The 13,559-nt window shown below is 41.2% G+C and overlaps 1 protein-coding gene across 14 annotated transcripts in view; it reads right to left on the bottom strand.

Annotated features, from left to right (window-relative positions):
- The window catches only part of MBTD1 (mbt domain containing 1), an 84,309-nt gene that overhangs the window by 48,096 nt on the left and 22,654 nt on the right, over nucleotides 1–13,559 (bottom strand). For 5 of the 14 annotated variants that reach the window (XM_073004933.1, XM_073004931.1, XM_073004934.1 and 2 more), the window contains one exon: nucleotides 6,408–6,483. The exons of the other annotated variants lie outside the window; for them this stretch is intronic. The gene's annotated coding sequence lies outside the window, so the exon portion shown is untranslated. The remainder of the gene's footprint in view (nucleotides 1–6,407; nucleotides 6,484–13,559) is intronic. 14 annotated transcript variants of the gene reach the window in all.

The following is a 13,559-nucleotide window of genomic DNA, read 5'->3' as shown; positions in this document are numbered from 1 at the left end:
TGGTCTTTTATGCTTCGTCTCAAGCAATCTGCCCACCCCAGCCTCCTAAATGCTTGGATTATGGATGTGAGCCCCCTCCCCCACCTCAAGGGATGTCCTGCCTCTGCATCCCAAAGCACTGGGATGATAGATGTGAGCCACTGTGCCTCGCCCAGATTTCTTTTTTCTTTTTAATTATGGGATGAGCATGGTGGCTCATGCCTATAATCCCAGCACCTTTTTTTTTTTTTTTTGAGACTGGGTCTCACTCTGTTGCCCAGGTGGGAGTGCAGTGGTGCAATCTCAGCTCACTGCAACCTCTGCCTCCTGGGTTCAAGTGATTCTCCTGCCTCAGCCTCCCAAGTAGCTGTGATTACAGGTGCATGCCACCACACCCAGCTAATTTTTGTATTTTTAGTAGAGACAGGGTTTTGCCATGTTGGCCAGGCTGTTCTCGAAGTCCTGAACTCAGGTGATCCACCCACCTCAGCCTCCCAAAGTGCTAGAATTACAAGCGTGAGCCACCGTGCCCAGCCTAATCCTAGCACTGTGGGAGGATAGCTTGAGATCAGGAGTTTTAGACCAGCCTGGGCAACATGGTGAGACTCCTTATCTACCAAGAAAAAAAAAAAATCATATAAAAATAATTGTGGGCCAGGCGTGGTGGCTCACTCCTGTAATCCCAGCACTTTGGGAGGCCGAGCTGGTCAGAGGAGTTTGAGGAGTTGAGGAGTTTGAGACCAGCCTAGGCAACATGGCAAAACCCTGACTCTACAAAAAATACAAAAATTAGCTGGGTGTGGTGGCACGTATCTATGGTCCTAGCTATGTGGGAGGATCACTTGAGCCTGGGAGGTGGAGGCTGCAGTGAGTTGGGATCATGTCACTGCACTCTGGCCTGCATGACAGAGAGAGACTATGTCTCAAAAATAAAATAAAATAAAATAAAATAAAATAAAATAAAATAAAATAAAAATTGTGGTAAATTATACATAACAAACATGATTTTTAAATTTGCGTTTCATCTCGAAAACTAAACTTCTAGACCAATTTGGAGTATCCAGAAAATACAGATTTTTTTTTTTTTTTTTTTTTTTTTAATGACAGAGTCTCACTCTGTCACCCAGGCTGGAGTACAGTGGTATGATCTCAGCTCACTGCAATCTCCATCTCCCAGGCTCATGTGATTCTTGTGCCTAAGCCTGCCGAGTAGCTAGGACTACAGGTATGTGTGCCAACATGCCCAGCTAATTTTTGTACTTTTAGTAGAGATGGGGTTTTGCTATATTGGCATGGATGGTTTTGAACTTCTGACCTCAAGTAATCGCCTGCCTTGGCTTCCCAAAGTGCTGGGATTACAGTGTGAGGCACTGCGTCCAGTCAACATACAAAGCAATTTAAAAATTGCTTTGGGCTGGGCGCAGTGGCTCACGCCTGTAATCCCAGCACTTTGGGAGGCTGAGGTGGGTGGATCATGAGGTCAGGAGATCAAGACCATCCTGGCTAACATGATGAAACCCTGTCTCTACTAAAAATATAAAAAATTAGCCGAGCATGGTGGCAGGCGCCTGTGGTCCCAGCTACTGGGCAGGCTGAGGCAGGAGAATGGTGTGAACCTCAGAGGCGGAGCTTGCAGTGAGTGGAGATTGCGCCACTGCACTCCAGCCTGGGCGACAGAGCGAGACTCCGCCTCAAAAAAAAAAAAAAAATTTGCTTTGCTGGCTGAGCATGGTGGCTCACCTCTGTAATCCTAGTACTTTGAGAGGTCGAGGCCAGTGGATTGCTTGAGCCCAGGAGTTCAAGACTAGCCTCAGCAATATGGCAAAACTACATCTCTACAAAAAACACAAAAATTAGCCGGGTGTGGTGGCTTGCACCTGTGGTCCCAGCTACTTGGGAGGCTGAAGTGAGCCATGATGGTGCCCCTGCACTTCAGCCTGGGCGACTGAGTGAGACCCTGTCTCAAACCCAAAGCCAAGAACCACTTTGCTGGATACTTTATCATGTTGGAAGAGGAAAGAAAAAAAAAATCACTGTTAAGAGCTCTGGAGGGTCTAACAGAAAATTTTGCCTTTCAGCTAGGCGCGGTGGCTCACACCTGTAATCCCAGTACTTTGGGAGGCTGAGGCAGGGAGATCGCCTGAGGTCAGGAGTTTGAGACCAGCCTAGTCCACATGGGGAAATCCCGTCTCTACTAAAAAAATATAAAAATTAGCTGGGCATGGTGATGCATGCCTGTAGTCCCAGCTACTCGGGAGGCTGAGGCACAAGAATTGCTTGAACCCAGGAGGCAGAGGTTGCAGTGAGCTGAGACTGCGCCACTGCACTCCAGCCTGGGCGACAGAGCAAGATTCCGTCTCAAAAAAAAAAAAAAAAAAAAAAAAAAAAAAAAAAAAAAAAAGAAAAAAAAGAAAATTTTACCTTTTACAATTTTAAGATAGCAAATAATTCAAAAATTGCAGGAGATAATATTTCTACATATATATTCTTATTCAGTTTTTTAAAAAACATAAACAATGGTTTAAAACCCAATCCAATTTTCTCAAGTTAAACAGTATTTCCTCAGAAAACCGATACCACGTGTTCTCACTTATCAGCGGGAGCTAAATGATGAGAACAAATGGACACATAGAGGGGAACAGCAGACACTGGGGCCTACTGGAGGGTGGGAGGGGGCAGCGGACCAGGAAAAATAACGAATGGGTACCAGGCTACTAGGCTTAGTATCTAGTGATCAAATAATCTGTTCGACAAACCCCCTGGACACACATTTATCTACGTAGCAAACCTGCACATGTACCCATGAACTTCAAATAAAAGTTTAAAAAAAATTTCCTTTCCAAAGAAAAATACAAAGAAGTTATATCATCTTTAGTGAATGCTAGTCTTATGTCTCCTCCAAGATGTTGCCTCATTCAAACCACAAAAAACAAAAAAACAAAGAAAAAACGAATATTGTTACTCTAACCATTCCCAAAATAAATTCCAAAACTACAGGCTTTGTGAGAAGTGAAAAGAAAATAGGAGACAATAAAAAGGACAAAAAAATATGGGAGGCTGGGTACAGTGGGTCACGCCTGTAATCCCAGCACTTTGGGAGGCTGAGGTCAGGAGTTTGAGACCAGCCTGGCCAATATGGTGAAACCCCACCTCTACTGAAAATACAAAAAAAATTAGCTGTGCCTGGTGGTAGGTGCCCGTAATCCCAGTTACTCAGGAGGATGAGGCAGGCAGAATTGCTTGAACCCAGGAGGCAGAGGTTGCAGTGAGCTGAGATGGCGCCACTGTACTCCAGCCTGGGTGACAGAGTAAGAGTCCTTCTTGGTGGGGGGAGGGAAGAAACAAAGATGAGAAAGGTATCTCAAATTCAAAATAAAAACAGGCGATGGGCCACTGGCTGAGGCCCAGCTCATGTCCCTAAACCTAACAAACAAACAAGAGCAGAAAAAACAAAAACAAAAACAAAAACAAAAAACAAGAAAAAGAAAAAACAAATGGGCCAGGTGCGGTGTCTCACGCCTGCAATCCCAGCACTCTGGGAGGCTGAGACTGGAGGACTGCCCGAGCCCAGGAGTTCAAGACCAGTCTGGGCAACATACGGAGACCCTATCTCTACCAAACAAACAAATAAACTCAAACCATGACAAAATATTAAGTGAGTTATAACCAGAGAGATGAAAACTATCAACTCAAGAATATTTGAGATTTGGCACCTATTCTTTTTCTTTTGCTATACAGAAATAGTTTTTTTCTATCCTCTGGCACTACATTTAAGCTAACATTTTTTTCCTGGCTAACTTACCTTCTTTTTGGTATTAAATGACCAGAAAACAAAGCTAGTATTACATGACCAATAACAAGGCTGAAATCTGTTGTCCAAAGTTTGACAAGATAAAACCATTCCCAGGTGTCTCTCAGTTTTATGGAATAAACTGAGACTGTCATTGTCAGGTATTTAACATCTGCATTGAGACGGGAAACTAATTTTCAGTTGTATCAGGTGTTAACTATGAAAGCTACAAAAACTGACTTCTTAGTTCACACAATGGAAATATTACATTACCAAAGAAGTCCCCTTGGGAGGTTATATACATGCTCTAATAATGTTGCCACAGCCCAGCTGTTTTTAGTATACTTTTTTTTTTGAGACGGAGTCTCGCTCTGTTGCCCAGGCTAGAGTGCAGTGGTGCGATCTCGGCGCACTGCAACCTCCGCCTCCTGGGTTCACGCCATTCTCCTGCTTCAGCCTCCCGAGTAGCTGGGACTACAGGTGCCCACCACCACGCCCAGCTAATTTTTTGTATTTTTAGTAGAGACGGGATTTCACCATGTTAACCAGGATGGTCTCGATCTCCTAACCTCATGATCCACCGGCCTCGGCCTCCCAAAGTGCTGGGATTACAGGTGTGAGCCACCGCGATCAGTCAGTATACTTCTTTTAATACTCCCTTTTAGATACAATTTTAAAAACAAAAACCTATCGTTTGTGGTCACTTCAGAATTACTCCTCCTGTTGCCCGCATCAGTCTTCCCTAGCTTGGTCATCTACCTGATTCAGCAGATTTGGTTCCGAGTAACTTTTCAGTATTTCTATAAATCAAAGGTATCGTCAAAGAATCAAGATTTGCTACAATCAGGAGATCTAAAAGAAGAAATGAGACCTTGAAGGCAATACAAAAGAAAAGTTCTAACAGCACTTTGAACTGACAGTGCGGAAGGGAATGGGACAACCATATTTAGATATAGTGTGGTGTTATGAACACAGAATTCTGACAAACATGGGTTCAGACTCAACTTTGACACTTGTTAGCTGTGAACTTCTGCAAGTTATGGGTTTCTTCTCTTAGTCATTTGACATCTATTTATCAAGTATTTGTGAGACTCATCGTAACCAAGGCTAAAGACAGAAGAGCATACAAAGCAGACAAGATCCATGGTTTTCAGGAAGACTAAGCTACTGGTAGGAGGAAACCAAGCAAGGCTGTGTGAGGGTAGAGTCACTCAAGCAGGGGCGATTAGCTGAGATTCAGCAGTGAGGAACAACCTCAGTGAGGTAAGACCATGAGGACAAAAAGGCAGCCATTTAAACATCTGATGCTGGCATATTCTAGGCAAAGGAAAGTGCAAGACAAGGGCTTTCAAGCTAGAATAAACTTAGCACACTCGGAGGCCAGTGTGGCTGGCACCCAGTGTGAAAGGTATGGCAGATGAGGTCAGAAGAGGATGTAGTGGCCAGATTATGAGGGCCCTTGTAGGCCAGGGTAAGAAATTGATTTTTTTTTCCCAGCGGCAATGGGAAGACATTACGAACTATTTATCACAGTGCCTGCTCTACACATTTAACAAACACTGGCTAGATTCTAAGTTCTAATAGAGTCGTACAGCTCACCTCCATTTGGAGGTGACCTTTTATACTCATAGTTTTCTTTCTTGTTTTTTTGAGATGGAGTGTTGCTCTGCTGCCCAGGTTGGAGTGCAATGGCACGATCTTGGCTCACTGCAACCTCTGCCACCTGAGTTCAAGTGTCAGCCTCTGGAGTAGCTGGGACTACAGGTGCCTGCCACCACAACCGGATAATTTTTGTATTTTTAGTAGAGATGGGGTTTCGCCATGTAGGTCAGGCTGGTCTCAAACTCCTGACCTTGTGATCCGCCCGCCTTGTCCTCCCAAAGTGCTGGGATTACAGGTGTGAGACACTGTGCCCGGCCAGACCTTTTATATGCATAGTTTTCATATAGGTTTGTCTACTATTAATATATAGCCAGCTTGGTTAGCAGCTAATGTAAGATTATTGACTTAAATGTCAACCCAGAATATCTTATTCTGACTCTATTTTCAGGGAAATATAGCCTTAAAATTTCAGGAGGTCAATGATTATAGATATTTTGTTTTCAATAGTTACAGGCTATTAGTATTTTTTTAAAAAGTACCATGGTCAAAGATGTTTGGGAAATTTTCCTCAAGTCAAGGTCTTCTGGAGACTTAATATGCTTATGAACATTATAGTGATTAAAGAGGAATATGCGGTATGCAGTCTTTTCTAGAGCATCTTTTAGGACCGTCTTAGAGAAATGTTCTCTGATCTTTTCTATGATCCTAGCACACACAGAAAATGATCATCTGTACAACTCAAGGGGAATAAACCCCTGGATACACCCAGCCTAAGACCTCTGACTGTCCTAAGTAAGCAGGAATGAATATCTTGACATACTCCTAATCTGAGCAACACTCGTTGGTAAGCTTTATTCTTCTTAGGGAATGTGGTTTCCTAAAGTGGTTTTTTTTTTTTTTGTACTTTTTCCCCCTTGCAAACACTATGGTGATCTAAGTTTTTTTTTTTTTTTTTTTTAAATACATTAGGATAGAATACCAGTGAACAAAATATTAATATATAAACTATAATTGATTTACCCTTTGTAAAACTTACCTTTTATTTACTATGAGGGCACTTAACTGGAAACTCCTACATTAGACCAAAGTCCCTGAAAGGGTCTGCAACTTCACTGAAAGAGTAAGTGAGAAAGAAGCTGATTACATGCAAAAGACCTACAAGGGAGCATTTCAGGTACATGCTCTGGGTGAAGAGGCTTCTCTGGGATTTTGTAATCACAGGCCTGACCTCATGAATAAGTCTGAGGTTGAAATTTTCTCTCCTTTCTATGGTCAGGGAATTCCCAGGCCAAGAAATTAAAGTGGTTCCACGCTACAGTGCCCTTTGACACCTAGTAGAAGCAAACCTAAATTAGATCGGGAAATAAGTCACCTACCATTCAGGCCTTTCAGTATTCCCACCAATTTTATCAACTATGAGCGCATGATTAAATAGCAAATACATAATAAATAATCCAGCATGAGCAAGCATCAGGAGAAACTGATTAAGAATCCCCAATACTTTGGGCATTGGAATTGACAGAGACAGAACATAAAATAAGCATTATGAGTTGTTTAATAAGAAATAAAAATATTACTGAAAAATAAACAATATAAAACAAGCACCAACTTATTAGACATAGCTAAAGAGAATTAAAAAGTCGAAGATACATGATAAACACTCAAAATGCAGCAAAGAAAAACAGAAAACTGGAAAATAAGATGTCAAAATAAGAGAACAGAATGTAAAGATCCAATAAAAGTCTAATAAGAATTCTTAAAGGGGTGAATATGGAGAATGGAGAAAGGTAATGTTGAATTAGATACTGGCTAAGAATTCTGCAGAAATGAGGACATGAATTAGGCCAGACACAGTGGCTCATATCTATAATCCCAGAACTGTGGGAGATGAAGGCAGGAGGACTGCTTGAGGCCAGGAGTTTGAGACCAGCCTGAGCAACAAAGTGAGACACTGCCTCTACAAAAATAAAATAAAAAATATGGCCGGGCGCGGTGGCTCAAGCCTGTAATCCCAGCACTTTGGGAGGCCGAGACGGGTGGATCACGAGGTCAGGAGATCGAGACCATCCTGGCTAACACGGTGAAACCCCGTCTCTACTAAGAAATACAAAAAACTAGCCGGGTGAGGTGGCGGGCGCCTGTAGTCCCAGCTACTTGGGAGGCTGAGGCCGGAGAATGGCGTGAACCCAGGAGGCGGAGCTTGCAGTGAGCTGAGATCCGGCCACTGCACTCCAGAGCAAGACTCCGTCTCACCAAAAAAAAAAAAAAAAAAAAAAAAAAAATATTAGGCAGCTGTGGTGGTATGTGCTTTGTGGTCCCAGCTACCCAGGAGGCTGAGATGAGAGGATCACTTGAGTCCGGGAGGTTCAGTCTGCAGTGAGCTGCGATTGTGCCATTGCACTCCAGCCTAGGTGACAGAGTGAAACCTTCACACACACACACACACACACACACACACACACACAGAGAAAGTGAGAGAGATAGAACATGAATTCACAGATACAGCTATAATGTAAATTAAGCACAACAAAAAGATATCTACATCTAAACAGATCATAGTAAAACTGCAGAACATCAAAGAAAAGATATTAAAAAGCAACCAATCACCACAGTGAAGCTCAGCAGTCAATAAGCTCTACTCAGGTAGACAGTCCAATCAGTTGCTCAGTACCTAACCATTTGATATGAGTAGACAGGCAAGGATCACTGATCATTTGAGAAAGGCCTCTAAGAATATGAAAGGACAAAACAAATATCCAGGAAAGATGCATCTATAGGAAACCGAAGAAAAGCAAACAGCATAAGAAAACTCCAAAAAAATATAATGAATTCTTCAGAGACGCAAGAATAGGATATTATCGGAGAACAAGATAGACCTTGGAATTTAAAAACAAAAATGGCAAAGCAAATTCAACAAACGGATGATGAAGTCATGGAAATCTTTCAAAAAGCATGTGTATGTGTGTATACATGAGAAAAAAGCTAGGCAACAAGAAAGAAAAAAGTAAGAGCTCAATCTAGAAGATCCAAAATCCAATTAAGAGATATTCAAGAAAGAGAAAACAGACGGGAACAAAGTTACATTAAAACACACACACACACACACACACACACACACACACACAACAAAACAATTTCCAAGACCAAAATGGAACATCCATATTTAAAGAGACCATGTAAGCCCAGCTTAACGACTTAAAAAAAAATTTATACCAACATGCATCACTGTAACAATTCAAACTCTGCCAATACTGCTATTAAAAGCTTCGGCACTATGCTACACAAAAAGAGAAGGGAATCAAAATATCAGTGGACTTCCCAACAGCAAGACTGATAAATGTATTTCCTTCAGATTTCTAAAGAAAAAAAATTCTTATTAGAAAATCTACACTCAAAGCTCCAAGTGAAAATAAATGAAATTAAAAATAGAAAAAAGAAAAAAAATGAAAACAAAGTTGGTTTTTTGAGATCAATAAAACTGATAAACTTCAAATCAGAGACAGAAAAAAAAGACACAAATATCCCAATATCATAAATGAAAGAAGTAACAAGGCCAGGCATGGTGGCTCACGCCTGTAATTCTAGCACTCTGGGAAGCTGAGGTGAGTGGATCACCTGAGGTCAGGAGTTCAAGACCGACCTGGCCAATGTGGCAAAACCCCATCTCATCTCTACTAAAAATACAAATATTGGCTGGGTGTAGTGGTGTGCACCTGTAGTCCCAGAGACTCAGGAGGCTGAGGAAGGAAAATCGCTTGACCCTGGGAGACAGAGGTTGCAGTGAGCTGAGATTGTGCCCCTGCACTCCAGCCTGGGCCACAGAGCAGAGACTTTGTCCACCCCCCAATCCCTCCAAAAGAGTAACATTGCTGCAGATTTTACAGATATTAAAATATTAAAAAGACTGTATTATCAACAGCCTTATGACACTACATTTGATAACCTGGATGTAATGGACAAATTCATTCAGAGACATAGAACCAAATGTCACTCATAAAGAAACATACCTGAATAATCCTATATCTATTGAAAAACCTGAATTTGTTAAAGATCTTCCCACAGATGAAACTCGAGGCTCAAATGGCTTTACTGGGGAATTCTACTTAGGAAATACTATAGACTTTACACCATCTTTTGTTTTTTTTTGAGATGGAGTTTTGCTCTCGTCACCAGGCTGGAGTGCAATGCTGCAATCTCAGCTCACTGCAACCTCCACCTCCCAGGTTTAAGCAATTCTCCTGCATCAGCCTTCCGAGTAGCTGGGATTACAGGCATGTGCCACCACACCTGGCTAATTTTTTTTGTATTTTCAGTAGAGGTGGGGTTTCTCCATGTTGGTCAAGCTAGTCTTGAACTTCTGACCTCAGGTGATCTGCCCACTTCGGCCTCCCAAAGTGCTGGAATTACAGGGGTGAGCCACCACGCCTGGCCTATGTACCAACTTTTCTAGAATACTGAATAGGATGAAACAGTTTCCAAACTCATTCTACTAGGCCAGCATTACTTTGATTCCTAAACCAGATAAAGCAATTAGAAGAAAACTACAGAATAAATATCATGAATATAGGATGCAAATTTTTTCTTTTTTCTTTTGAGACAGAGTCTCACTCTGTTGTCCAGGCTGGAGTGCAGTGGTGAGATCCTGGCTCACTGCGACTTCCGCCTCCTGGGTTCCAGCTATTCTCGTGCCTTAGCCTCCTGAGTAGTTGGGATTACAGGCGTGTGCCATCATACCCAGCTAATTTTTGTATTTTTAGTTGAAACAGGGTTTCACCATGTTGGCCAGGGTGGTCTCCAACTCCTGACCTCAAGTAATCCACCCACCTCAGCCTCCCAAAGTGCTGGGATTACAGGTGTGACCCATCATGCCCAGCTAGATGAAAATACTGTTAACAAAATTTTAGGAAATAGAACTTAACAATATATAAAAAGAACATAACATGACCAAGTATGTTCCTTCCAGGAATGTAAAACTCATTCAACATTTGAAAATCAATAAATTCACCACATTAGCTATGTAGAAAATCCGATGGTATCTATGAAAAGCTATTGGGACTAATAAGTGAATTCAGCAGAACTGGAGGACACAGTATTTAATATACAAAAATTAGTTGTGTCTCTATATACTAGCAACAAACAACTAGAAACAGAAATACAGTCAAAAATTATGAAACAATTGGAGATAAATCTGGTAAAAGATGTGCAAGACTGGTATCTTCAAAATGACAAAATGTTGCTTAAAGAATTTTAAAAAGATCCAAATAAATGGAAGATGTGCTATATTCATGGATCAAAATGTCAATCCTCCCCAAACTGATTTACGATTAACACAGTCCAATGAGAATCATAGTAGATTTTTGGGTAAAAATCAAAAGCTGGTTCTAAAATTCATATGGAACTTCAAAGGCTCTAGAATAGCCAAAGTAAATTTCAAAAGAACAAAGTTAAGACTAAAGCTGGCCGGGCGCGGTGGCTCAAGCCTGTAATCCCAGCACTTTGGGAGGCCGAGACGGGCGGATCACGAGGTCAGGAGATCGAGACCATCCTGGCTAACATGGTGAAACCCCGTCTCTACTAAAAATACAAAAAACTAGCTGGGCGAGGTGGCGGGCGCCTGTAGTCCCAGCTACTCGGGAGGCTGAGGCAGGAGAATGGCGTAAACCCGGGAGGCGGAGCTTGCAGTGAGCTGAGATCTGGCCACTGCAGTCCAGCCCGGGCTACAGAGCAAGACTCCGTCTCAAAAAAAAAAAAAAAAAAAAAAAAAAAGACTAAAGCTTCCTGACTCCAAGATATATTATGAAGCTACAGTATGAAGACAGTAGGGTTTCAGCATGAATACAGACAAAAAGATCAATGAAACAGAATAATAAGAGTCCATAAATAGACATCTATCTATCTATCTATCTATCTAATCGGTCTCTTTCTACATGTATGTCTATTTATGGTTATATATGTGTCTATATATAGATATCTATAGATGTTTATGTAGATATCTATATCTATGGAGTGTATATATATCTATAGATATCTACAAAGTCTATACATATCTATAGATTCACATATCTATACCTATAGATATCTATATCCCCAGCGTTTTGTTCACACTATGTAATGACACTATGTTTTTATTTTTTTTTTTTTGAGACGGGGTCTCACCCTGTTGCACAGGCTGGGATGCAGTGGCACGATCTCAGCTCACTTCAACCTTCACTTTTAGTAGAGACAGGGTTTCGCTATGTTGGCCAGGCTGGTCTCAAACATCTGGCCACAAGTAATCTGCCCCCTCAGCTTCCCAAAGTGCTGGGATTACAGGCATGAGTTGCTGCGTCCAGCCTATGTTTTTTACGCCACTTTGTGCATTGCTCATCAAGGTTAGTCTTGTTCATCTTCTGGCCCTCCTAGTATGCAGCACAGTCCAATGGTGTGGCACAAGGCCTGAGGCAGGGAGGCCCCTGCTGCCCTCGCAGGCCCTGACTGAACCTCCATCACCTCTCTCTGTTTGCTTATTTATCTATAGATATATATGGTCAATTGATTTTTGACTAAGCTTAAAAGGCAATTTAGTGGAGAAAAAGAAAATAGTCTTTGAACAAACAGTGCTGAAGAATTAAGACATTCATATGCCAAAATATCACTTTGATCCATACCTCACATCATATATAAAAATCAACTGAAAGTAGTTCATAAGCCTAAATGTAAGAAGTTCTATAACTTCAAAAACTTGTGGGAAAAATATTAACAACCTCGTGTTAAGCAAAAAGATTTTAGCTATGACAAAAAATTATGATCCATAAAAGAAAAAAAATTTGGCCAGGCATGGTGGCTCATACCTGTAATCCCAACACTTGGGAGGGCAAGACGGGCAGATCACCTGAAGTCAGTAGTTCAAGACGAGTCTGGCCAACATAGTAAAACCCTGTCTCTACAAAAATACAAAAATTAGCTGGGCATGAAGGCAGATGCCTGTCATCTCAGTTACTCAGGAGGCCGAAGCGGAAGAATCGCTTGAACCCAGGAGGCGAAGGTTGCAGTGAGCCAAGATCATGCCATCATGGCATCACTCCAGCCTGGGTGTGATGGTGCAAGACTCCATATCAAAAAAAAAAAAAAGAAAAGAAAGAAAAAAGAAAAATTCATAAAGTAGATTTCGTCAAAATGAAGAATTTCTGCTCTTTGAAAGACGATGTTTAAGAGAATAAGACAAGCACAGACTGGGAAAAACATTTGCAAATCATAGATTTGATAAAGGATTTGTATCTAGAAACAAAGTAGTATCAAAATTCAATGACTGAAATAACTCGATTCATAAAAAGGGGCAAAAGATCTAAACAGAAATTCAAAGATATACAGATGGCGAGTAACAACATGAAAAGATGCTCAACATCAGCAGTTATTGAAAAACGCAAATTAAAACCGTAAGATACTGTAACACACCTCTTAGAATGACTAAAATTTATAAAAGTCCCTACAGTCAGCATGGCAAATGAACTCTCATTCATTGTGGATGGGAATGTAAAATGGTACAAGCATGTTGGAGAGCAGGCAGTTTCTTAAAAAGTTAAACAACCACCTACCATCCATTCCACTCATAGACATGCATCTGCGAGAAATGAAGGCTTATACTCATACAAAGACATAAACACCAATGGTCATCATAGCCCCAAACTGGAAACAATTTAAATGCTCATCAGTAAGTGATTACACAAATTGTGGTACATCCATACAATGATTCCATTTTGCTTCCTGGTAATAAAAAGGAATGAATTATTGATAGACAGTGTGGATAAACCTTTAAACAATTATGAGTGTAAGCCAGACCAAAAAAGTCTTACTGTATGACTCTTTACAAATGCAAACTAGCCGTATAGTGACAGAAGGCAGATCAGTAATTACCTGGGGATGGGGTGGGAGCCAGGAGTGGAAAATGGGAGTTACAAAGAAGCGTGAGAAAACTTTTGGAGATGAGGAATATACTATCTAGATTGTGGTGAAGGTTTCATGAGTGTACACCCATGTTTCTGTGCAGTTTAATTTTGTCAATTTTTACTTCAATGAGGCTGGTAAAAAAAAATCTATAGCCATCCAAATTATCAACCAAGTCTAAGGGTAGAAAATGTATTTTCAGATATGCCCCTGAAGCCCCTTCAAAAAACTTAGCTCTCATGTTCACTTTTTCTCAGGAGATGAT

The sequence above is a fragment of the Chlorocebus sabaeus genome, chromosome 16, assembly GCF_047675955.1.
Source record: "Chlorocebus sabaeus isolate Y175 chromosome 16, mChlSab1.0.hap1, whole genome shotgun sequence".
In the NCBI taxonomy this organism is placed as follows: Eukaryota; Metazoa; Chordata; class Mammalia; order Primates; family Cercopithecidae; genus Chlorocebus; species Chlorocebus sabaeus.
Note: the sequence above shows the minus strand (reverse complement) of the source record. Positions and strands in the feature narration are given on the sequence as shown.